Here is a 27,206-nt window from a genome sequence, read left to right on the forward strand (position 1 = left end):
CAACTGGTTGTACTGACATATCTTATGATTTCAGAAATGAAAAACCATTGCCACGTAAGCAGTCAAGTATTTTGTAAAGCATTGAAAAGTACCCTCCTATGTGTCTTCTGGAGCTGATTTGAATTAATAACTTGTATTTAAATATTTTCAATGAAATAACTAAATGAGATCCATGCAGTTCCAAGCCTGATGGCATTCTGGAAGTCCTTAAAAGGTTTCCTGTTTTTCCAGGCTTTAGACTGGGATGGATCAAGCCTCTAGTAGGTTGCATGCTGTGATGTGCTGGAGCCAACTTGAGAGCAGAGCTGAGTTGGGATGTCTAGTGTGCCAGTCAGCTGTTTGGTCACTAGCAATGTGCCACAGCAGTAATTATGGATCTGGTAGAACTGGTAGCTAAACATTTATCAGCATACATTAAGTGTATGTATGTTGCTATTGGCCAGATTTACCATTTTGTTAATTGTTTTTTAATTTGGATTGTATATTTTTTTTCTGCGAACTACCTGGAACAAAGCCATTAGGGAACAAGGCTGTATATAAAATCATCTGCATGCAATTTATTGTGCTTCAGAATAACAATCCTTGGGGCATAGTCTGAATATTTTCAGACTATAAAGATGCAGCCAGTTTGCTGAGATTGAGCAGGAGTAATTATGTGAATGATGCCTTACAGTGGTATAATGAAGAACAAGATTTAAGTACAATAAATGTATAAATGTACACATAATATTCTACAGGATTGGTGGGCCTCTAGATGCTGTAAGACTATAATTTTCATCATCCCTCAACAACTGACCAAGCTAGAAGTTGGAGTTTAACAACATCTGGGAGAACACAGTTTCCCCAATGTTAGCTTTCTCAACTAACTATACTTTAAAATGTTCACATGCCATGGGTAGATTTAGGCAGGTCTATTGGAACTATTGTGGTTTTCAAGCTATTGCTTTTTCAGAAGAACTTGGATGGGCAGTTAGGGAAAGGCAATAGTTGGAGATATTTTTTTTCTCACTGTAGCCTTCTACAATAACAAGCACTGCTCTTCATTGTTTTTTAATAAGCTGGAGAAAATTAGTCTTAGAAACCACATCAATTTTTTTTTCATTTTTATCCCTCTAAAAGAAAGAAAAATCAGTTCAACAAATGCTTGTATAAACTGATAGAAAAATGGAGAGTTTGTCTAATGGCTTGGAAAACATTTTTAAACCACAATGGCAGAAAAAATATGGTCTCATACATTGGACTAAGGCTTTGATAAACCACACAGAAAAGTTTTCAGGCATTTATTAAGTGACTCATTACCTTGCAAAATCCCTAAGTAAATCATAGGCCATGAAATCATTTTGTCAAAACAACTGGTGAAAGGGTATAATAATCTTGAAACTCTATATAAGTTCTAGCTGCCACTAAAGGTGGCAATTTAAATATCGTATTTTCCCATTATTAGGTTAAATCTTTTCTGCAGCTGTGAGTTATGAGACTTCCTGGCTTGTCAGAAGACATGGGAGAAGCTGTGAGTGTGAATGTGAATTGTTAAGTCTGAGCAGTTATTTACATTTTAGATGAAAAATCAGAAATATGACTGTATTTATGTTGGGAATATACCTATCAATCATTTCTTGAGACATACTAATTATATACACACATAAGCCTTAATCAGTCATATTCAATTCATATTTATATATTTTCCATTTATTTCAATAGACTAGCCCTACTCTCACAAATGTATTTTCACAATAATCCACAAACATAATTGCTTATCATTTTTGCTATACAAAAGATTACACACATTTTTAGTAGAATATCCATTACAAAACTAAATCAGCAATATTATCTTTCCTGAAATTGGTCTTCTATAATCCACGGTGACCAAGTAATAGAGATCATGGGAGCAGCAGTGTTTCTCCAGAAATATCTAGAAACCAAAGGCTTATTAACCTACATATTCTTAAATATTGTTGAACACCAAGAACTTTTTTAAATAAAACTAATATCTTTTAGAAAGTGTCTTCATTGTAAGCAAAAATTGCTGATGCACATTTATACTTGTCAGAAATTTTGATTAGCATCTGTGGAATGCTTTTTTTAATTGATTTGGGAATATCACTCCGTATAAACCCATGTTATACTGAACAAGCAAAAAGACACAAACTAAGACTGTAGACAGACTTCAATTTCATCCAAATTAACTGGTTTATCTATATACTTCTACTTTTGTCACTTGGAACTTGGACATATTTGATTCACTTCAGCTTAATTTGTACAGGCAATTTAGATCAGGGTCACATTCTTTAAAAAAAATAATCCTGGTTATTTTAGGGAATGAATAAACGATCTAGGTAGCATGCTATCATAGTTTCACCTGCAAGTATCCATTTCTGGCCAGAAGTCCCAACATTGATATGACCTCCTGTCTTGAGACTGCTAGATTATGCTATTGCTCAATGAGACAAGTTCTTCTTATAGTCCAGCCATCACTAGGGAAACATTTGGCATATATGTGAAACAGACCTTTTCCAGTGGCTTCACTCAAACTCTGGAATTTTGCTTCATTCCACTAGTGAGCAAATTCATTTTTCTTTGGCCAAAGTACGGCATTTTGAAAACTGTATATGCTAAGCTTTAACTGAATTGATACTATCTGCTTCTTTTTTATACATATATTTTAACAATGTTTTGATTATATTTTAAACTATTGAGTTTTCTTTTTATTTAATATTATGCATTATGATCATCCAGAGAAAGCTGAAAAATAAGTTCAAAAACTATATGTATGATTCTCTGTAGAGCAACAAAACAAGCAATTGAAGAAATGGGATTAACTGATATCGGAAGCAAGCTGACAATTGTATTTTTTCTTTTAACCATACTAACAATCAAATAATACCGCATGATCATTGCTCTTGAAAATATTTTAATTCAACTTTTATTAAAAAAAGGAAGTTCCAATCAGGATCCATGCCTTCATTTACACTATTATTTAGGTTGTTGATGAGCCACTGTGGCGCAGTGGTTAGACTCCAGTACTGCAGGCTACTTCTGCTGACTGCCGGCTGCATGCAATTTGGCAGTTCGAATCTCACCAGGCTCAAGGTTTACCCATCCTTCCAACATGGGTAAAATGAGGACCCAAATTGTTGGGGGTAATATGCTGACTCTGTAAACCGCTTAAAGAGGTCTGTAAAGCTCTGTAAAGCAGTATATAAGTCTAAATGCTATTGCTATTATCAGTGATTGTATAGTAAATGAGAATATGCATTGTTAGGGCTATTCTCCTAGTGACCTGTTTTTGCAGCACTGCAACAGAATGCCTCTTGAACTTTTTCTGAAGTTATCTTTCAAACACTTGTATTCAAACAAAATGCATAGAATGCTGATAAAAACAGCTATTTATTAACAATTACTTATTATGGCTAGTTTTCCTAATATGGTATTGATTTACTGTGAAAGGCTCTTAGGTGTGATAAAATGATAACTATTCACATAGTAATGGTGATTACTAAGAAAGATAATGGCATTCTTATTTACAAAATAACTGACATTGTGGTCTTTCTCTCTCTCTTCATCTCTCCCTCTTTTCTTAATAGGATTTAAGTGGAAAGCAAGATTCAGTGCTTTGAAATCCTAGAGAGATGTATTTTTACACCTTCTCTGCACCTCTTGTCAGTGTGAAATAATGTGAATCAAATTTCATAAGGAGACAACCGTTGGTATAGGTCTTCTGAAAAATAATTTACAACTCAGTATAATCCACCAGACTTGAACACTGCAGTAGGCACTTGAATTTTGAATTGTCACCAAGATTACTGACAGTTGGAAAAAATATAAATTTACAACAGACAGTCAAAAACAATACTGGCAAAAATAAAAAGTGTGGGGGATTGTGTTTTATTCAGTTTCCTTCAGAAAAAATTATTCATACATGGATTCCATCTTTTTCTTCCTATCTTAAAATTGGATGCATTTTCTCAAGCCCTTAAATGTGTTGTTATTCAGACTTCAAAATGCAATAACATTATACCAAAAAAAGGCTTTTTTTAAAAAACATGAAAGCACACTTAATATTTACAATGCAGTAACTGCAAAAAGAGAGAGAATTCTCTCTTCCATTCTTTAACATATACTCAAATGATGTATTATGCATTATGGAAAATGGCAGTTTTGTGTACATTTTAATCAGTCCTATATCTCCATCTCTGTGCTATAGAGGTTGCTCATGTTCTAAGAATCATATAAGAAGATGCACTTGAAGGGGGAAAAAAGACTCTAAACATCTCCCACTCTCGGCAATTTCATGAATAAATAGGACTATATTAAACATTATCAGAATTATTTTCATGTGGGGAGAGAGAGACAGAGAAACAGAGAGACAGAGAGAGAGAGATGCATATTAGCTATAACTATTGCATTAAACAGAGGGAATTTTATTTTTAAAGCACCCACATTACTGTGATTTTATTCCATTGAGATTTCTGGTATTGATGCATAGCTTAGCCTCTCAGAAAGTTTCAATTAGAATGGTTTCCTTAAATATGTGCAGGCCATTAAGCTGTTCATTTTTGCATTGAAATCATTAATGTCTTAAATGTAGCAAGAAAAATGCTTGGCAAATAGTGATAGTTATAGATGTAAATCTACAATAAATAGAGAATTTTCTACTTCTTAGATGAAAGATAACACTAGTTATTTCGGCATCTATCTACCTTGATATCTATGTATATATGTAAATATATATCATATCATATCATTATAACACATCATATTATTATATTATATTATTATATTATATATTATTATTTTATATTATATTATATTAAAGAATTATTGGAAATGAGTTATATAAATAATTTAAATTATATAAAATGTATTACATATCCTGTGAAGCTTCCATCTAAAAATAATCTAGTTTCAGTGAACCTAAAAACATTTCAGGCTCTAAAATGTGGAGGAGGTATATCAATTTATTCATTCTGAAATATTAGTATAGTAACAGAGTACAATTTGCTCAAGTACTTCCAAAGTTCTTCATAAATCCTGAAGCCAACCTATTTTTTTTCCCCAAAAAAACTTAGCTTGGCATTCAAAGTTACCATGGCTAGATTTATATAGTGGATTAGTGGTTTCAGAAATTCCAGAAAATGTAGAATCTATTCTTCCTGAATTCATTAGCATCAGAAGGCATGTAAATAGTATTTGCATAATTTCTGGAATTTGGAAATTAGGATGGTAGGAAATATGTCCCAAACTACCTATGTCCTGATAACATTGTATACTTAATATGAAGTTAAGCCCTTGTTTCTTTTTTTAAACTTTTACTGATTATTGGCATGCTAGGAAGGGTTAGTCCTTAATAAATATGTTTCCACTAAATTAATGGCATTTACCCCCAGGAATTCTAATCACAAGATGAGGTGACGATAATTTTCATTTTATTCTTTTTGGAGGAAAAGCAAACAGAAATCTCCTTGCACATTGCAATTCTAGTAGAGATCGCAAGACATGCAAAAGGATACATAATCAATTAATCATTTTTTTTTTTTTTAAAAAGAGAGATGAGGCTATATATAATACAGTCATAATCTATCTTTAGTGTAAAGGCCAATGTGAGACAAATTTTAAAAATGTATGTTGCAATACAAACTTTCTCACATTCTGGTGATAGGGAAGTTCACTGAGGATTGACTGTGGCACAAATCCGAAAGTTCAGAAGACTAACCTCTGGTCCTGGTGACCGATCCACATTGGATCCTGCAAATTTTGTATCTTACACATTTTATGTGATATTGTAAGGCAAGCATAAAAGGGTAGGATTTGGTTTGTAACATTATTGTGTACATTCTGGGTATAAGTATGGTTAGAAATGGCTGCCTGCTGCTCATAGACCTGGATATTCCAATGGCTTGGAATGCTGATGTGTCACCAAGTATGATACACGTTCACCCAAAAATCACTGAGAAACAACTTGAAATTGTTTCATAGGTTACTTAGGTACCATGTTTGGGTTTCTTCAGAGCTTTCATAGATAACTGGTTTTTCCGTGCCATCCATAGGCTGGAATAATACATATATATTCAACAAGCAGATGTTGAATTGGTTTTTTTTTTCAGGAAAGCTCTTTCCATTATTATCAGCAGTTTGAAGACATGCCTAAGAAATATAAAGTTATGATGCATGCATAACCTACATTATCAGTAATTAAAACAGTTATTAAAGACAAACAATTTACAATACAGTTAATTAAGTAAGGTCATGTACTGCCTCGGGACTTTGCTATTAACTAATAGCCCCTCAAAGTCTTACCAAGGCTCATGAATGAAACAGTCAACTGAGTTCCCAATATAAATATACCAGCAATCAAAATGAGATTAATGAAAGTAATCTACAACATACATTGCTTAGGTTTTACATCACTGTCAACTGAGATGCCTCTCTGCATTTGGTTGAGTGCACTTCACCTCCAATGCTTTGGGGCACTCTGAATTTGCAGCACAAAACACTAGCTAGAAAGGGGCCTGATGTCTTGTTTGTGGACATATCCATCACATGTTTGTGGAAAGGTCATCTATACTTGTAAAAAGAAAAGTCCTGTCTAACTTCACAAAAGGACATACATTATTCATTATTTTAGGCTTCAAAGATGTGATGCTCTGTGCACATTCATCATGATCTCAAAAGTGGGTTTCTCCTTCAGAACAGAATACTAAATGTTTACTTTTAAATATCTTAATTTTCCCCACACTCTCAGAAAATCCATAATATTTGAAAGAACATTCACTTATCCTTGCTCACATGTTTAAGTGTCTCATCTGGATGCACAATCTGTCCATGAGAAAAGTTCTAAGGATTTATACTAATAAACAAGCTATATACTTTCACTGGAGGATTCTTTCTGAAATGAAGAGAAAGGCTATTATTGGCATCAATCTCATTTTTACAAAGCTATCTCATTTTTATAAAACAATTGCTTATAATATAAACTGACCTGTGATGAAAACCTCATTTACATTTATTTTAGAAGAAAATTTCAGACACAGGTTCAAAAATAGATTTATGCCGGCACATTGAAAAATAAACAATTATACAAATATTTGTTTAATTCATTTTCGTTGGATGAAAGGTTGAGTTTGGAATGATAGAACATGTAAAGCAAGAGTGGATAAGCATCTGAAAGAATGAATAAAAATAAAAGGGTGATAGTGGCTATGATCATGTGATCAAAGCCCCACCCCTTTCTTATATTGCATGTGCATCAGTGGTGGGTTTCAAAAAAATTTACTACCGATTCTGTGGGTGTGGCTTGGTGGGCATGGCATGGCTTAGTGGGCGTGGCTTGGTGGACATGGCAGGGGAAGGATACTGTAAAATCTCCATTCCCACCCCACTCCAGGGGACGGTTATTGCAAAATTCCCATATCCTCCCGATCAGCTGGAATTTGGTAGGCAGAGAATAGATGGGTGTGGGGCCAGTCCGAACTACTAAAAATTTCCACTACCGGTTCTCCAGATCTGGTCAGAACCTGCTGAAATCCACCTATGATGTGCATATAGAAAAGGGTCAGGGATTCTGTGCTACAGTCATCACCATGACTTTTATTGCTCTTTCCTATTCCATGGACAATCCACATCACTTATCATGACAGTTTGTAATCCTAAAGTCACATCAGTCTGCCCCATGCTTAGATCTTCGAAGGGTTTTCATTGTATATATAATATATATAATTAATATAATTATTAGATCATTTCATTTCATTATTTTCTTCTGATGAAAAGTTGAGTTGTTGGGAAATGTTGCCTTTGCTCAGGTAAGAAAGATGAAACCACATCCTTAAATTCTTGGCTTATTACTGTAACACTTTGGACATAATCACTTGCACATTGGTGCAGTGATTAGTGTACAGTAATGCAGGCTACTTTTGCTGATCACCGGCTGCCAGCAATTTGGCAGATCGAATCTCACCAGGCTCAAGGTTGACTCAGCCTTCCATCCTTCTGAGGTGGGTAAAATGAGGACCCAGATTGTTGGGGGCAATATGCTGACTCTGTAAACCACTTAGAGAGGGCTGTAAAAGCACTATGAAGCAGTATATAAGTCTAAATGCTATTGCCTGACAAATTAAAATTAAAATGAAAGGGGTGCCTATGTACAGGGTATAGAGCAATATATATTCAGATAAGTGAGTCACCTTTACAAGTTACCCCAATTGTTTTGAGTTTGTATAACGAGTTCTTAACTGAGCAGCCCTGATTATAAATTTGATAGTTCTGCTAATTATGTGTTAGTACAGAGTGAACTTAAATGAGGTGGACGTATCAATGGAATATAAATAGAATAATTCATATTTCTTTTGCAGTACCCAAAGTCCAATTTAAGGAACCTCTCTACATTGTGAATGAAAAAGATGGTCAGGTGGAAGCTATAATTTCATGAAGTGGAGATGTTAATCATAAATTACTGTCCGCTGCTACACTCGCCAAGGCTCTGCCCAGGTTATGATAGACTATGAGGAGAGACCAAACACAGATGACTCAATAATAACATTCCTACCAGGTAAGATCTCCTTTTAAGTAAAAAAAGGTGTATGTTCAAATTATCATAGTGTCTGCACTCAGATTTTTAAGAGGCTTAGGAACAAATTCCTAATTTTAACCTCCTCTCAGTTATCTTATTTCATACCATTACACACAATATTAGTGATTTTATTTCAACATTTGGTCCTGGTTAATGCGAAGAGCTAGAATTTTAATTTACTTTCATGATAACAAAATAATTTTTGAATTTTTAGTGGGGAACTAAAGGATGCAATTGTGAGGTTGTGCCTTCATTCATGGTAATTTACAGTCATAGAGCATCGGCAGTGGGGGGCAGAATATTCAGTTCTATCTCCCTCTTTCTCTCCACAGCCCACAAACAAGTAAGAAAGAAGACCTTGGAACAATCTTAGCATTTTTTAAAATTGTTTTTTCTAAGATATATTATTGTTTGTTATAATGTATTTCAATGGTGAAATCCAATTTTTTTAATACCTGTTCTGTAGGTGTGACTTGGTGGGCATGGTGTGGCTTGGTGGGCGTGGCTTGGTGGGCATGGCAGGGGAAGGATACTGCAAAATCCCCATTCCCTCCCCACTTCTGGGGGAAGGATATTGCAAAATCTCCATTTCCACTCCACTCTGGGGCCAGCCAGAGGTGGTATTTGCGAGTTCTCCAAACTACTCAAAATTCTGCTGTCAGTTCTCCAGAACCTGTCAGAACCTGCTGGATTTCACCCCGATGTATTTGTTTTTGTTTCAACATTAATTATTAATTTAAACCATACATATGAATAGTTGTATAATATTAAAATGTAAATCTGATTTTTGTTTCTAAAAGTAGTTTTTTTAAAAGAACATTCCAAAGCAATGTAAATACTGTACATTGTACTTTTCCACAAATGTTTCTTTATCATACTTTTTCAGATAGGCCAAATGGCTAAGAAGCTACTTATTTCAATATGCGTGTACAAATTAATCTAGCAGAGTTTATTTGCAGATTTAGCAGAGTGGAGTACTGTCTTCTTCTGTTCAGTATATATGTTTCCTCCTCCTCTTTCATAGATCAGAATAAGTGATCAATATTATTTGCTTTTAATCTTACCATACAGCTTCTTAAGAAAGCAGTGGTTTAACATTGGTTTGTTTTAACAGAGCATAATCCGGAGCCAAAACTGATTTTCAAGATATAAACATTATAACACCAAAGCCTAGTTTGCTATGTAGTTGTTGTGTTATTGAAAATTGGCAAGGAAGACCCATTTTTAGATCCAGCATTAGCCATCAAGCTTTCTCAGTGACTGTGGTTTATTCATAGTCTTTTGGCCCACACTAATTTACAGGGTGGCTGTTGAAAAATGTGAAGAAGTGCTACATACATCACCTTGAAGTTCTGTGGGGGAAAGTAGGCAAAAACAACAGCAGAAGCAATAGAAACCTAGTTTAAAATAGTCTCAGGAACTTTCAGGCTCCTCTAGGAAGGAAGGACAATTGGGAGGCTAATTCCAATTGCAGAAAACGTAATGGCTTTCTGTTTCACCTGGCTGCATTTTAGACTCTTTAGTTAAAATAAAGAAAAATGTTTCAACACATGAATGACTGCCAATTTAATATGATGATGACATATGTGAGAATAATCACAAAAATAGCATCGTAGACAAAAATCAAATACGCTCAATCAAAAGGCTTTTTTCTAAGGAAGTCTAGTAATGCATTTAGGAACCAGTGATAATCTTGCTAAGGATAAAGCCATTTTCCCTGATCTGGGTCCCTTCCACTCTTCTTGTCAGGTCCCTCCAGAGATGTTCAATAGGGTCCAAATCAGGGCTAGAGTGATAGTGGCTAGTCCACTCTAGGACATTCATAGTGTTGTCCTGGCTGTGTGCTTAGGATCACTGTCAGATTGGAAAGTGAACTTCATTCCAGACTGAGATTCCAAGTGCTGTGGAATAGGTTTTCATTGAGTACATTCCTGTACTTTGCTCCATTCAGCTTTCCCTCAACCCTGACCAGTGCAAGTCCCTACTGCTGAAAAACATCTCCACAGCATGATGCTGCCACTACCATGCTTCACTGTTGGGATAATATTGAGCAGGTGATGAGCAGTGCCTGATTTCCTCCAGATATAACATTTAGAAGTGAGGCCAAACAGTTTAATCTTAGTTTCCTTAGACCAGAGAAACTTGTTCCTCACAGTCTGAAAGTCTTTCAGGTGCTTTTTGCAAATTGCAAGTGGGCTTTTATGCACTGAGGAGAGGCATCAATCAAGCCACTTTACCATAAAGCCCAGATCGCTGAAGGGCTACAATGATAGTTGTCCTTCTAGAACTCTGTTCCATCTCCACACAAGATGTCTGGAGCTCAGTCAGAGTGACCATCGGGTTCTTGATCACCTCTCTTACTAAAACCCTTCTTACCCAATTGCTCAGTTTTACCAGACAACCAGCTCTTGGAAGAGTCCTGATTGTATCAAACTTTTTCCATTTGAGAATTATGGAGGCCACTGTATTCTTAGGAACCTTCAGTGCAGGAGAAAATTTTATTGTAGCCTTTCCAAGATCTGTGCCTTGCAATAATCCTGTCTTTGAGCTCTGCAGGCAGTTTATTTGACCTCATGGCTTTTGCTCTGCTACAATGTGTGTTGTCAGCTATGAGGGCTTCTATAGAAAGGTGTGTACCTTTACAAATCATGTCCAATCAATTTAATTTATCACAGGTCATCACCAATCATGGTGTAGAAACATGTCAGCAATTATCAAGATAAATAGGAGGCACCTGAGCTAAATTTCAAGTGTTGTTGCAAGGGGTCTGAATACTTATGCTAATGTGATAGTTCAGTCTTTTATTTTTATAAATTTACAGACATTCCTAAAATTCTGTTTTCACTTTGTCATTAGTGAGTTCTGAGTTGTAGTTTTATAAATAGAAAACTATTTTTTTTCATTTTGCTTTTATACAGACATTAGCATGCATTCACTGCTGCACTGTACCTCTATGCTAACCAACTTCTTGAGGTCAGTGTGCATGTATAACTGATCTTGGATCCAATTTGAGTGAAGACAATATTATAAACTCTTCTCTCATGAACTAGAGTTGGGCAAATGAGCACTTTTACAATTTTGGAACCATGTCTGTAAAGTTAAACATGGCTTGAAGGGAGTGTGGCACAGCTACATGCCCCACAGGAGTGAACTTGTCACTCCATGAACCAAGTTCCCAATCTGGGTTGGACTGCAAAACAACCGGTGTCATCAGATTCCTACACATATTAATTTTCAATACAATATATCCAATTGAGACAATGTGATTTCATTCAGGTATTGTCTTCATCTTCCCATACAGAGTTAAAAATGACCGAAAACCCTTTTCTATTATTTTGCATTTTTGGCTGTTAAATAAAAGATCTTCAGTATACCTAATAATTGAATGCAGTTCTTCTCCATCTCCAGACTACCCACCATGCTTGCAGTTTCACAAAACGATTGCCAAGATAGATGCAACTTATAACAGAATATCCATTTCCTGGAAAGAAAAAAAACTTTTTTTTAAGAATATGTCATCCCAATTTACCTCTTTTTTCTGGACAAGAGGGTGTACTTCCAAAGAACTATTGCCTAGTTTACTTATTTATTTTTTCAAGCATTGTTTAAAATCTAAAGATTTGATGCCAGGGACTTATGTTTGCTTTGCCATATGCCATCTTCTCTTCATTGTCATCTTAGACTGGGAGAAGACTTGTGGGTGCAAACAGGAAACCATTTAACCTATATTTGGCCATGTTGCTCATCTCCAGACACAAAGGTTATCAACGTGGTTATCAATAATACTCAGGCATAATCAACTAAAATGAGAATTTAAATGAGTGAGCACATTTCTGTATGTACATATCAAAGGACAGGAAGTTCACACTACTAAAATAGCCTTCAATTCAAATTAAACGTTGTGATAGAACTGGCAGTATGATCCTGAGACTGGATTTTGTTAGGCCTCAGGTGGCTAACTGGCCTACCTGGACTGTTAAATGGCATTCAAAATATAGAGATCACCTCATCACTATCTCATCAATCACTTACATTCTAACCATTTTCACGGGAGAAAACATTAAATGGCTCCCTGTAATGAATGTTAAGGCTTAGTACATTGTCCGTAATGATTTCTATTATATTAAACACTTATAGAGCTGCCCAATTAATGTGGAAGCTTTAATCATGTAATCTCAATTGTGTTAGTCTTTGGGGCCTTTTTATCTCATTGCATCATTTTCCTGACCTGGCGGTCTACAGTGTTCACTATTATTAGCCAATTAGTCCTTCTAGCTTCTGGCTCATGGAAGACAGATTCACTATATTTCTTAATTCTTGACAGTTTCAATTCCTTAACCTCCAAATTTCCCTTGATAAATGACTCAGTGCCTTATCCTTTCTTCCAGTATTCCAGAGTGGCCCTGTGGCCCTGCAATCTGAACTATGGTTATAATTTCCTCTGACTGTCAGTTTTTTAAGCTAACAATTTGTTACCAATTTATCATAAATGCGCCAACATTTGTTCTTTTAATATTTTAAGATATGATTCATTTATTTTAAAATATGTATCTCTGTGCTTCCTAAGCACTCATCATCAAAATTTAGTCTGCAACTTACTTTCTAATCATTGTCTGAACCTACTATTTTTATAGATCTTAATTCTATATATTTCATATATAAGTGCAGCTCACTGTCAAGGACAGACAAAAAGCATCTATCCTGAGCTCGTCAACATCTCCTCACTGAAAGAATCTGGCTTCTCACTTACTCTTCCCAACTTAATTCTCTTCAGTATTATTAGTTTGCAAAGTATCCCTTCCAACTCAGAAGAGAAGAAGCTGCTCAGGTGGAATTTTAACTACAGCAGTATTGTGGAAATATTCAGTGGCTGCGTATTTGTTATGCTATGTAGAAAATTCCAGCCTGGGAAGCTCCAGTCCAGCCATCCTCACTACCCCACACTTTGTCATGCCAACTTTTCTTCATCTCACTGCTGATGAGGTGCAGCCTGGCCTTTTGCAAAGAAATGCTAAATGCAGCTGCTCAGAGGCCGCATCCTACAATGCCCATTTTTACACACCTCTGGGGCAGAGTTAGATCACTGGAACTGTCTTTTCCAATGGAAAAAAAAGGGAGGGAGATCTTCCTCACATTCCAAAGGCTGTGCGAAGAGAATGCAGCTCTCCAAAGGGTGCACAGAACAACATCAATTCTAAAAGAAAAGGTTTGGGCCAACATTAAACAACCATATCATTTTCTTATTGCCTGATTAGCATTGAATCATTTGATAAACATTCTCATCCATGCCTTACTTTCATTACACACCACTCTTGATGCGTTCAGCCATCAACCTTCAACTCCACATTCTTGCAAAGCATTCTATAATTCAACTCTATTTACTTTGTCATAAGCTTTTTAGAAATTCATACATTCTTTGATTATGTGGTGAAAAGCAAATATCTGCCTGGTGCATATCTGAAGTGTCTCAAATTTTGTTCTCTAGCATCTCTTATATTCTTTAGATTAGAATTCTGCCACACATTTTCCTAGGCACACTTAAAAAGTAATTTGCCTATAGTTGTTTGCATTTATCCATTCTTTCGCCTTTGTGTAGAAATTGATGCTAAGTAGAACAGTTACTGCTTAAGCAAACTATATCCATATTCCATTATTTAGCCAGTAGCACCAACTCCCCTGTAATTTTACTATTTTTTAAAATATTCTCAATGTGTTATAATTCCTTTTCATCAAAGGGGGAGAGGGCACTAGTATTTATAGCATTTGCTTCAATTCCACTCTACAATATATCACTATCACTCCCACACATATTTTTATAATATTCCTTTCAGCTTTTCAGTTTCAAATCATTTTGTCACTTTTATTTTTAATACTATTAACTGTACTGGAGTCTTTTTATTTACACCATTTTACCCTATTCCAAAATATTTCTTATACTACGTTGTGGCTTCTCTTTCTCTCTCTTTTAATCTTAACTATTTCCTTCTCTCTTTGACTACATTCATTGCAACTATCTTTTTCTCCTTATGTATTATCCTCTTCTCGTATTAGTTTACGTAGCAATCATTCTTTTAGTAGCATTTTTTTCAATTCACTGTCTTCCACTTCAATTTTTAATCACTCATCCATTTCCATAATTAGCTTCATTCTAGATATTTTTGTAGCATTTTGAAATATGTTTTCCATTTTGTTCCTAGCACATTATTTTTCTTCACATTCATGTTCCATTTATTGTTGAGCCAATAAAGTATTTTCTAATAATTTTTTTATGTGTGACCCATACTTTCTCTTCCTGGAAACATTTTACCATCACTCTACTGTCAGCACCAGGGGAAGTGGGAGATTCAGGCTGTTCAAATGTGTATAAAGATTTGTTGTAAATTTAAGCTCTCTATAAGAATCTGAGCTACTAACAGTCAAGGGAAATTAGCGGGAGTTAAGAATAGAAAGGAATTCAAGGTGGACTGGACTTAGATCTCTTGTGGGTGTAAAGCAGGGGTGAAATGCTACCAGTTCGGACTGGTTCAGAAGAACCAGTAGCGGAGATTGGGACTGATTTGCCATACCGGTAACAATTGCTGGCTGGCCACGCCCCCGAACTGGAATGAGGTCTTCCTGTGGCCAGCTTGCAAAGGCAGGCAAGCGGAAGGCCATGTGGAAGGCAGGCAAGCATGGCAAGGCTGCGGGGAAGGGACCTAGCAGCTTACTCCCTTCCCAGCAGCCCTGCCATGCTTGCCTGCCTTCCACACTGCCAAACTCATTGTTTGGAGCATCAGCGATCTAAGGAAACATCTTCCAACTCTTCAAGATCTACTTTAAGAGCACCAAGAATCCGACAGCAAAAGGGAGAGGGAGGGACACATACACACACGCACATACACGCCCCTGTCCCCCCCCACCACTACTTTTGCTGTTGGCTTAAAGTCGATCTTGAAGAGCTGAATAACGTTTCCTTAGATCACCGCCAAATTCATTGTTGGGAGTGTCAGCGATTTAAGGAAACATCTTCTTACACCTTCTCCTCCTCATTCCCCGCCCCCATTTTTCCATTTCTGTACCTGGATTTTGCTTTTTACACTTTTTCCTCTCCATTCCCCCCCTCCCATTTTTCCATTTCTGTATCTGGATTCTGCTAATTACATCTTCTCCTTCCCATCCACCCCCACCCCCCCATTTTTCCATTTCTATGTCTGGATTCTGCTTCTGCAAGAGAAGGTTCCGATGTTCACCCACTGATTCTCGTCATTTCATTGATACAACTCCTGGAGTCCCTGTATCAGTGAAATGGGCAGCATAGAAATTTAATAAATAAATGAAACATCTAACAGAATAATATTTCCTTTAAATCATAATGTTTCACTATTTGCAAGAATTCCTCATTCCACAAAGGTATAAATAAAAGGAATTTTTACTTAAGATTTATATTTTAGTCTTTTTACTTATAATTACTTTATGTTCATCCTTGTACCTTCTTGTGGGGTTCTGATTGGCATCTGTTAATGAGCCCTGGTGGTGCAGTGGTTAGACTGCAGTACTGCGTGCTAACTCTGCTCACAGCCTGGAGTTTGATCCCAATTGGGCTCAAGATTGAATTTCTGAGGTTAGTTAAATGAGGACCAAGATTGCTGGGGATAATAGGCTGGGGGTTCTTCTCCTGCTCCCCTTTCCTACCTCACCAGGGGTGTGCAATTTGAGAACCAGCACCTTGGATTCTCTCTTTTAAACTCTTCCCAGCCACCCTTTTGTTCTCTGCTTTGGCTCCAGTGGGGAGGAAAGGGGAGCAGAAGAAGAAGCACTGGCTTGGACGGCAAAAGCTCGATCGCCTTCCTCTTGAAGAGCGTGCATTGTAAACAGGAGATCTGGGGTTTGGGCGAGTGGCAGAATTCTCGCTTCTTCCCACGGGTTGAGATCACCAAGCTTGATTCGGGGAGCTGAACATGCTGCTGCCGCTCAGGAGGAGAAGAACATCAAAAATGGGCTCTCTCGCAGCATCTCTCTTCTCCCAAGTGGCAGCGATGCATCTGGCTCACTGAATCTGGCCTGCTGATCTCGGGTAGCAGTGGCAGTGGCTGTGACCTGATCCTCACTGGCAACGCTGCAGGCAAGAACCGACCATGCAGATCTTGCTTCATGGCTGTGCAGACAGCCCACACCGGCCACTGCTCAGAGCTCCAGCACCAGTACACCTTCCCCCCAGGTCAATAGGGCTAGGACTGGCAAGAGTTTGTTTGCGGCCACTCTTTGCGGCTGCCACTAAGAGAAGGGGCGTGCAAGCTACGATTTGCGGGAGTGGCTTCTGTGAGGCCATTCTGGGTGGATGGCAGGTGCGTGTGGGGCATGTTCCCCCACCATTCACCCCCCTGCCTCACCTCACCTTGTGCTGTTTGCACAGATAGCAAATTAAAAGCTGCCACGATTGCTGGAGGCAGCGGCCTGAGCGGAACTGGCAGGCCTATGTTTAGGGGCCTCCTGCACCTGAAAAATAATAACCCCCCCAATAATAAGGCTAAGGCCATATTTTGGGGGTCAAAAGAAAATAAGATGCTGTCTTATTTTTGGGGAAACACAGTAGTTAAATCTGTGGCAGAAAGTGGAATCTGGGTGTGTTTTTCCAAATGTAGTAAGTGAGGTTGAATGTGTATAGTTTTAAAAGAGTTCTGTGTGTGTGTACATACACATATAGTATATATAGTAGATAATGTATCTTTTTGTGTGCCTATATACACTCTATACTATGTAATATGTATGTACACATATGGTATATGTACATTGGATTAAATAGTATATTTTGGATGTTCAATAGTAGTAAATAAATAGACAGGGAAATTATATCTCGTTGAGGTCTTCGAGGTGAGGAGAGGCCAGACACCCTAACCCTAACTTTGCTGTGAGTGATGTCAAGTTGTCCATGCCCACACAGTCACATGACCACCAAACCACACCCACAGTCACATGACCACCAAGCCATGACCACCAAACAAGCCACGCCCACAGAGCCGGTAGTAAAAAAATTTGGAACCCACCCCTGGTGGGCGGGGCCTACTGCAGTCGCCGCTACTGGTTTCCCCGAACCGGACAGAACAGGCTGAATCCCACCTCTGCTTCTTTCTCATTTTGCTAGGATCTCTGAGCTTGTTTCTGTGCTGTTGACATCAATGGCTTGGCTAGATAGAAAGTAGGTTTTGTTGTATGTTCTTAAGTAACATTTTTATAAATAAGGAAACAAATATCAGGAGACTTTTTGCTATAGAGAATGAGCCTTATGTCCTAAGAGCAGATCTATGCTCTTGAAGTGAAGTGCATGCTGAAGACTCATTTGTGGTCTCCAGGCATTTGTACAGAAATTCAAGCTAATACTGTATGTATAGTGAGGCTTGTCATTGGCTTACAAGTCATAAACAGTGATGAAAACCGGTGTCATTCTTCCTTAGTGATGGGGAGAACCGTATTTGGTAAATAGGGCAGAGCAGCACAGCCATTAATGTGTTTTTTAATAGTCCTGGGATACCCAGTACCAAAGTTTTAGTGTCACTTTTAAGTGATTAGAATTCAGAGATGGTCCTTATAAGTAGCTCCTAGTTAGTTCAAGCAGAGCGTCTGCCTTTAGAACCTTTATCATTAGTTGCACATCTACCCCAATGTTCAGAGTGATTTCTTTACTAATGTACTTGTCTTTCTGATTACACAAACAGAAACAGTGCCATAATTTGATTCATTGGGGAACTTTTACTAAACAAAGCCTAATGCTTTCAGTAAATAATGACATAGAATAAATTAGCAGAGGGAATTTTAGATACACTCGAGGACTTTTCTACCTACGAAAGAAAAAGGAATTGAAATCTAGGACACTAACAATTAAAGTAATTAAAGAAGCACTTAAGTTGCTATGCATCACAACAAAATGGGAAACTAGATTCCGTATGGGTATTTTTTTCCTAATCCTTTCGTTTTAAATTATTTCTTCCACACTCACCTACACACCTCTTCATCAATCTAGCTTTTAAACAAAAATCATTAGTTCTTCTGGTATATTATTTTTTTCTTTTTTATGTGATCTCTCCCTTGAGAAACCTAAATATTTTGCATATGTACCTACATTTTAAATGAAAAGATAAAATAAAACGCTGTGTGCTTATACAAATCATATCCACTGACAGTTTTCAAAACATAAAAATAAAATGTTGCTAATGAATCTCAACTATGTCAAATATTGTCAGACTGCAACCAGCATAAAATAGCATACATCCTTATGTTATGCATCGAAATAGGATGGCATTTGCAACTATAAAGGCCCTGTTTGCTCAGAAAAACAGGAGAATGTCTCTATACTCTTATAATAGCTTGCAATGCCAGGAGGAAATGGGGTATTATTTAAGAAAGCCTTCTATAATGTAGCAAAGAGTAGATTCAAAGCAGAACAAGATATTACAAATATCATTTTTAATAATTTTATTTAAAAGTTTTATACTGCTAAAAGATAATATAAACAGAAGTCAGAAGGAAAAAAAGAATAGGAAAAATACAAAATGCAAAAAAGAAAAGAAGAAATTCTTTCCAAATTTAAAGCACTTTTGCCAAACATCTTAAACTGGTGTGATTTCACCCAAAATTTATCAAGCCTTAAGAAAGGATTTTGTCTACCATTCACTCCTAAAAGTGCTAAAATAAGTACTTTCTTGTAGAGCAATATTCTAATTTGCAGTTTCTGTATGTGTAAACCAATATGAAGTGTAAACACAACTGAAGAGTTTGGAATTTCCACTCGTTTGTGTTTTCAAAAGATTACATGAAGAAGTCACTAAAAAAAACAACATAGGGTTAAGATTTAAAATATCTCCCATTACTGGAAAGTTGTTTAAAAATTGTTCATATTTAATTAAACTGAATCTTTGTTTATCTGATATGCACTGTATGAACAAACAGAAATAAATTAACAGATAATAACAATAGAAAAAGAAAGCTTTTAAAAGGAAGAAAGAAAAGAAAGTAAAACGAAGAAAGTATATCTACGTACATATTTATACCCAGAAAAATAAACATAAAAGGGGGAAATTCAACAACTCTAAGTGTCTACATATTGTTTTGGGCAGTATAACTGAATAAGATAGTATAAACGTCTTCCTAGTTTCTTCTTTACTTCTACAATTTTTATATGCAGTTGTTGTATGTCTTATTAGAAGTAAACTTTATCCTTTTTTATATAAAAAGATTATATTAAAAGAAATAGAGGAAATCAAACATACCATAATATTTTGCTAATAGGAAAAGCACAGTGCTATGAAAGCACCACAGCAGAAGAAATCCAGGAGGAAAACCATTCCCATAATTATGGAAAGCATTTCAAAGCAATGTACTGCTTTCGATTTACTATATTAAGTATTAAAATGCAATGGCGCATCACCATGGCAAAAACAACTTTTGTAAACAGAGATGAACCAAAAAAGCTTTTAGCCCATTTCCGGAGTCATAAAGGGCTTCATATTCAGCTACTGGAAGAAACATAAAAAGGCACAGGACTATAAGATCTTATTGGATTATTCAGAGGTTTTAACCATCTCAAGCTATCATCACAGCCGATATACAGTATATCACAAAAGTGATTACACCCCCTCACATTTTGTAAATATTTAAGTATATCTTTTCATGTAAAAACACTTGGCTACAATGTAAAGTAGTGAGTTATACAGCTTGTATAACAGTGTAAATATGCTGTGCCCTCAAAATAACGTGATAATGTCCAAATGGGGCCCAAAGTGTCAAAATTTTGTGTGGTCACCATTATGTTCCAGTACTGCCTTAACCGTCTTGGGCATAGAGTTCACCAAAGCTTCACAGGTTGCCACTGGACATTATCACTTAAGGGTGTACTCACTTTTGTTGCCACCAATTTAGACATTAATGGCTGTGTGTTGTGTTATTTTGAGGGGACAGCACATTTACACTGTTATACAAGTTGTATACTCACTACTTTACATTGTAGCCAAGTGCCATTTCTTCAGTTTTGTCACATGAAAAGATATACTTAAATATTTACAAAATGTGAGATATACTTCTGTGATATACTGTAAATCATTAAAAAATATTTTCCATAGAAAGGCAATAGGGTTTTAACACAACTTTGTCTTCTTTCTCCAGTATTTTTTTTCCTTTAGGCTCCTTTTTTAACAAAGCATTATAGAAACTATGCTTATTTATTAAATACAATTTATTATAAATAATGACATGACTACACTTGACTCCCACCCTTCCTCCAAGGAGCTTAGGATAGCAAGTAATAGCTTATTGCCCCTCCACTCTTTTTTATTTTCTTATTATTCAAATATCGAAAGAGGGACCCATGTGGAAGCACACTTCAATCTGTTCTCTATCATTATAAAAATGCAGAATAAATTACAGGAAGGAAGATTTTTAGGGGAGGAAATCCTAATAGCTAAGAACAGTTTAGCAGTGGAAACAACCACCAAGGGACATGGTGAGGTTTTCTTAGCTAGATGCACTCAAGCCAAAGTTAGCCTTCTCTCAAATTCTATTCTTTAATTTGATTTCTGCGTTGAACAGAGAACTGGACTTGGCTAAATGGCCTTTTCCAATTTCCTGATTCTACAGTTGGCTGACAATTGTTTATTATGGAAGTGAGGGTGGAGATGCTGGATGAGTCTTGACACATTTATTTCAGAATATATTTGTCTAGTTTAGAATTTCATTCACAATGTCCCACCCTTGTCTCTTGTATGTGTAACTAGAAAAGAAAACACATGCTGGAAGAGGGAGAGAAAGAGGGTCATAGATAATGCAAAAGTTTGCTTGAGCTCCATCTAATCACTGCTGCCACAGTCATTAGCTACCTCTTCCCCTAATATTCGTATTTCCTCAATAGCATATTAACTACCAGGTGACTTACACTGGCAAGTGTCAGAGTAGAATCTGGTCAATTATCTATCCATCATCTTTTTCATGGGCTTTATATATTACAATCGACAGTGTGTCAAAGATCCTAAGATCTTTGGTAGCATAGACCTTTACACTTACCTGGCCAGTTCTAACAACCCTGGCCACTCTATCACTTACATACTTGTGGAAAATCTTAGTAATAATGAAGAAGTTTTGAGATCAAGAAGTATTCACTACATTGCATTTTTCTTTGTGACATTTACTGCCAGTTGAAAAAGTGAACAATTATCTAGTGCATCATGCTTGATTACCAGTCATTTCAAGCAAAAAGTAGTGAACTTGTGAGAAATTTGTGATGCTGTTTTTCTTTATATGCCATCCCTGCTTAATTAGCTAATTGTTTAATGAACTTCTTGGAATTATAGACAGATGGTACTGATAATGGAAACCGAGTTCTTCTTTACAATTAGTGGTCTATGTAGTTTTAATATAGAGGAGTTGATGTTTTGCACTTAAAACATCCTACTGTGGTTTTCTTTTATACTATTATAAAAGTGTGTACCAATGTGCACAAATATCTATTAATATCTATGTTATTTTGTATTCCATTCTAGTTTTAAATATTTAAATCTATCTCAATAACAAGAAAATTATGAAAAATAAAATCAAAGATAGTTCTTTATTTGAAGAAAAGGTTGTAAAGAGTCAAAAGGCATATGGGAAGGGAAATCATTTTGCTTATTCACCCAGATGGATAATGACACAGAATTAATGTTTACAAAGAATTTTACAAAGTTTACAAAGATTGTCAACAAATAGTGCTATAGAAGTATCAACTTGATGATTGCAGTGAGGATGAACATGCTAGATAACATGAATTTTATATTAACAAAAAGAAGGTGAAATTCTTAATTGGACTGTGTACTCAGTGTATATCAGATTTTAAGGGAGAATAAGATATTAAGAATTAGAAAATAATAATAAATAGAATACAAAGGAAGTTCAACTATTTGGATGAACTTCCTGTCTGATAGAATAGAATAACATAGAATAACAGAGTTGGAAGGGACCTTGGAGGTCTTCTAGTCCAACCCCCTGCTTAGGCAGGAAACTCTACACCACTTCAGACAAATGGTTATCCAACATCTTAAAAACTTCCAGTGTTGGAGCATTCACAACTGTTGTTTCACTGATTAATTGTTCTAACTGTCAGGAAATTTCTCCTTAGTTCTAAATTGCTTTTCTCTTTAATTAGTTTCCACCCATTGCTTCTTGTCCTACCCTCAGGTCCTTTGGAGAATAGCTTGACTCCCTCTTGTTTGTGGCAACCCCTGATATATTGGAATACTGCTATCATGTCTCCCCTAGTCCTTCTTTTCATTAAACTAGACATACCCAATTCCAGCAACTGTTCTTCATATGTTTTAGCTTCCAGTGTCCCCTAATTATCTTTGTTGCTCTTCTCTGCACTCTTTCTAGAGTCTCAACCTTTCTTAGATCTTCTAAATTAGGCTGTTGCCGCATATATAATTCAGGATATATATGTTGCCTCATATATAATTTAGCATATATCAGATTTTGAGGGAGAATAAGATATTGAGAGTTAGCAAATAGTAATAAATAGAATACAAAGGAAGTTCAACTATTTGGATGAACTTCCTGTCTGCTATCCAAACCTTTCTTTGATCTTCTCAATTAGGCTGTTGCCTCATATATAATTCAGCATATAATTCAGATAGTTTCTCAAATATGTATTCATCATTGCATAGACAATGGAGAAAACCATTTTAATTAAGAAATCTACCACAACAGTTCCATCCGATTAAACTTCATACTTTACATATTTTCATAACTGCATTTTGTTAATTCTATAGTATGTTGGGGAAAATATAGTAGGAAAAATTTATATCATATGTGTGATCATATACTTTTGTACAAGTGCCTTGTGAGATTTTGAACGTATTGAATCAATTGTTTGATTTAGACCCGTTTATTCTTCTATGATACTGTCTCTGTGTAAATAAACCGAACACAACTTGCCTGCTTTCCATCGAGTGATAGCTTTAGGGCAGAGTATTGGGGTGAAAAGAAACAGAGATGATAACTTCATTGGATTCACTTTTGCTGCAACATGAAGCTTGCAAGGACTGTATTTCATTGCACTGACACATTCTCCAACATGACTTTGATGACTTCAGGCAATTTAAGCATACGGATAATATTAACAAATAAGTTGGCTTGAAATATTTTGGCAAATACGTTTTGTACCAAGGTGCAAACGTGAGTTATATTGGTGTTGCTGAATTTCTGCACCATGCTGATTATGTAATATTTTAAAAAGTTGTTATTTCAGAATACTTTTAAACACTCTTGGGTTCCAACTTCTCTGAAATGTGAAAAATCATAAAATAAAAATAGACTATGTGCTACATATAAAATAGACTACATTATAAATTATGTCATGTTAGATAACAAAATAATGGTATATTATTTCTCTCTCAGTTGTAATGTGTGAATATACCATCCAATTTTATATTATAGGTTTAATATACTTTCTATATCCTACATTAGAATATGGTGATACTTTAATAAAAGATCTTGATTTCTACTTACTGCAGTTATGTTGTCATGCTGTAAAAAATATTTTAAAACATTTTACTACATCTTAAAATCATTTTGCTTCATTGTCTTGTTACTTTGAGAACTCTGTCAGAGAGGAGTATTTTAAAATAGCAAATCCTCCCCAATTCTCCCTTATTTCAGAGAAAATACTACTCCCTATTGATGCACAAGCATTGCTCAGCCAACCTTCTACATGTAAATACTGAACATCATGCCCCATCTTCCTGGTTATATTTGTACTCGCAATCTAATCTCATGTTCCCACCTACAGTAAATATATTAACACTAAAATGAAGTTTATCTCCATTAGCATTTGAAGTAAATACAATTGTCAGGGAAAATTTTGCCTGTGAAAGGAAGGAAGGAAGGAAGGAAGGAAGGAAGGAAGGAAGGAAGGAAGGAAGGAAAGAAAGAAAGAAAGAAAAAGAAAGAAAGAAAGAAAGAAAGAAAGAAAGAAAGAAAGAAAGAAAGAAAGAAAGAAAGAAAGAAAGATCTTCTACTGAAGCATCTTGGATTTTTGTAGTTTAAAGTTCCTTTGGCATATAGACTATATGTGTGTGAATAAATAATGCAGTAGTGTTCAAACACAAAGATACTGGGTCTCATTGTCACCGGAAACCTCAGAGACTCACTTGCCATAGTTGAAGAGACAGAAGTTTCTTTTTGTTATGAAAAATGTTTTTGTGAAGAACAAAACTGGGGCGGGGGGTGGGGGGGGTAACTGCTACAGAATACTTGATGGGCACTTTAATCTTCTATTAATATGCAAATGTTGCTCTTTAGAACCTCTGCTAAAGATTTTTTTTCTCCCCTATCAAGCTATTTGAAAATAGTTCTTTTCTCCCAAAGGTCCTTCTTTCTTGAGTCTAAGAGAAACACTGTTTTCTATACCACATTCCCAAGGCCCTCTTGTTGGCATCATTTTCATTTGAAATTATGTGGAGTTTATTGAACCACATTTGTAAAACATTCCACAGTTGATTTTCTTTTAAAGATCTCCTTTAATAGAGCCAAGTCCCCTGCTGATCTGTGTCGAGTATGTTAAAGGAAATCATCTCAAACAAGAAGAGCAATGAAAAAAGAATGCAAAGAAATTCGGATATAAGGGAGTCAACCCCTCCCCTATGCAATCTTAGCGTCATAATCAACTTAGAGTAGATATGATTATCTGGTAATTATATACACATTATCTGGTAAACATTAAATGTTCAGAAAATGTTTCTTCTTGTGAAATATTTGTCATAAATATGACCTCTATAGTTAATATGCAGTAGAAAGAGCTACAGTTGTGTATAATATTCTTGCCAGTGTCTGTTTCTCTCCCCCTAAAATAGACCCCACCACTTCCTTTTAGTAATATACCTAATATCCTAAAACTTCCACCATAGAAGGAAAAAAATCAGAAGATAAAAACTCACTTGCTGCTATAGAATGTAAAATTGAGGCATTTTGCACTCTGCTGTACAAAACCAATTTTGGGCAGGCCATTTCTGGATATCTGTTGAATAGTCCAAGCATGTTTTTCTACATTCATTCTTTTTTTGTTTTTCTTTCTAAATTATAGAAAGAAAGGAATGCACAAAGGATATGCTTCCCTTGTAAGTTCCTACAAATTGGCTGAGCTGTCATTTTAAAATGTTGATGTCTTTAAAAGACAACATATTAGCAAAATATTAACAAAATATTAATATTAGGAGCTCCACATATTTTTGTTTGAAATAATCTATATGAGTATGTTATCCTTACATTGAATGCTTCCATTTTTTCCTATATGTATGTATGTATGTATGTATGTGTATGTATACAAAGACACAAATATATACACACACTATGTTTGTGGATGGTGTCTATCAGCTTTAAAGATACTGAGCCAAAAAAAAATTAAATTTAAAAAGTTACTTAAAAAACCAGTAATGTTCATAGATTTAAACATAAATGTTTGCAAGTCAATGTATGTAATATGTGTGGATACTGGGGTGCTAATTCTCTGCTACACAACCATCTGTGTGATTTTCAAATCATACCCATTTCTTAATTACATAATTTTTTTTTCTTTGAGATGTTCATTGCGTGGAGACTTCTCAGGCTGTACTATGAAATATGAAGCAAGGAGCAGGGAAAATGGCAGGTAAACATCCTAAACAAAATGCCACCTACACCAATGTATGTTTCAGCCAGCCCTGAAGCCAAGAAAAAAAAAAGGAACTGTTTTTCTAGAGGTGGCCAAAAACTGGAATTCCCCCCCTGCCCAATAATACCTCAGAAACTCAGCTTTGCAGTCTGCATTGTGTGATGCCCAGGGGAGCTTATGTCCTGCAGCAGACAAGCAACATGATCCTTGTGTTATATAGAATTCAGTGTTCCCAGAGCCAAATGCTGGCCATAGTTTGCTTTTCAATGAAAAGTAAGAAGGCATGGATCCCTCTCTGGGAGAATCATCTGAAAAGGCCTGGCCTAGAGTACTTACATACTGTGCTTTCTATGGCTTGCTTGAATGAGTAATATGGCAGAAAGGAAAAGATCCCAACACGGAGAAGCCCTAGCAGGAAAAAAAATGGACATCTATCATTATTATGAAAAAAAGATGCAATTCTCTATCATTAACTTAGGCGACAAAAAGTACTGTGACATTCTGCCCAATTTGGCTGTTATTATGAGTAGATTTCCATGCCTTAATTTAAAACATTTGACTCATAATAGGGCACTAACTACCCAATAATAGCATTCATATGCAAATATAAATGAAGGGTAGCAACACAAACACCTATTTTTTTTTTCAGGGAAATATATATTTCCAGGATAACAAATTAAAAATGATTCCTTGGTATTTTTTCCCCAAATTTAAGTGTTCTACTCTTAATATAATGCTGTGACTTGAGTCTGACCAACAATATTATATTGATAAAAGATATATCAGCCTGATAGGTCTTATATACAGTAGCTATCCTTAAAATGAATTTTACTGCTAGTAACTTCATGAATTCAAAACACACATTCTGGAAAGGACTCAAGCCCTTTCATTAAAGAATAGAATATTTCATGGCTGCCCTCAAATCTCCACAATGAGCACATAATGTAGCTATTGATGCCCAACCCATTTTCTACATGCATTTGACATCACCACATA

General features: G+C 35.9%; 1 long non-coding RNA gene across 1 annotated transcript in view; it reads left to right on the top strand.

Annotated features, from left to right (window-relative positions):
- LOC132711488 (uncharacterized) overlaps positions 1-26,952 on the top strand; it is a 31,832-nt gene extending 4,880 nt beyond the window's left edge. Inside the window, exons 2-3 of the long non-coding RNA XR_009622345.2 lie at positions 8,349-8,545; positions 26,139-26,952. This is a non-coding gene — a long non-coding RNA (uncharacterized LOC132711488). The remainder of the gene's footprint in view (positions 1-8,348; positions 8,546-26,138) is intronic.
- Positions 26,953-27,206: the final 254 nt, after the last annotated feature.

The sequence above is a fragment of the Pantherophis guttatus genome, chromosome 2 (assembly GCF_059756535.1).
Source record: "Pantherophis guttatus breed Tessera chromosome 2, ASM5975653v1, whole genome shotgun sequence".
In the NCBI taxonomy this organism is placed as follows: Eukaryota; Metazoa; Chordata; class Lepidosauria; order Squamata; family Colubridae; genus Pantherophis; species Pantherophis guttatus.